This window comes from Mauremys mutica, chromosome 22, assembly GCF_020497125.1.
Source record: "Mauremys mutica isolate MM-2020 ecotype Southern chromosome 22, ASM2049712v1, whole genome shotgun sequence".
NCBI lineage: Eukaryota > Metazoa > Chordata > Testudines > Geoemydidae > Mauremys > Mauremys mutica.
Genome location: NC_059093.1, coordinates 20,460,657 through 20,461,195, shown reverse-complemented (window position 1 = coordinate 20,461,195; position 539 = coordinate 20,460,657). Strand labels below are relative to the sequence as shown.

General features: G+C 59.7%; 1 non-coding gene across 1 annotated transcript; it reads right to left on the bottom strand.

The window, feature by feature from the left end:
• Nucleotides 1-214: 214 nt before the first annotated feature.
• TRNAI-AAU lies at nucleotides 215-288 on the bottom strand. Its single transcript has one exon. It is a non-coding gene; the product is annotated as a tRNA-Ile (tRNA).
• Nucleotides 289-539: the final 251 nt, after the last annotated feature.

The following is a 539-nucleotide window of genomic DNA, read 5'->3' as shown; positions in this document are numbered from 1 at the left end:
GCCAGGCTCACCCGTCTCCAAGTTCCTTTCAGGCAGCAGGTGGAGCGAGGAGCCCAGGAAGGGGAGCCCAAGGAGGTGTCCGGAGCCTGGTCCTGCCTGGCGCCTGCACCCAGCAGGGCTCTTGCCCGCTCCCAGCCCACCTGGTTTTGGCCTCTGCCACCCCTAGCAGTCAGCCAGAAGAGCAGAAGCCACCCTCTCCTTCCTGCACCCGGAGTGGCCAGCATAGGGCTTGAACCCATGACCTTGGCGTTATTAGCACCACGCTCTAAACATCTGAGCTAGCCGGCCAACAGGAAGCTCTTTGTTGCCTGACCCTTTTGGAAGGAGTCACTGGCTGACGCGAGGAACGATGTGGCCTCTGTTATTGAATGGATGGATCAAGAGGCGGCCTACCAAGGTAGGGGAATTAGCTCAAGTGGTAGAGCGCTCGCTTTGCATGTGAGAGGCAGCGGGATTAATGCTCGCATTCTCCAGCGGCAAGGCAGCCCCGGGACCTTCTCTTGCCCTTCTTTTAGAAGCCATGGACAGTCAGCCGGCTC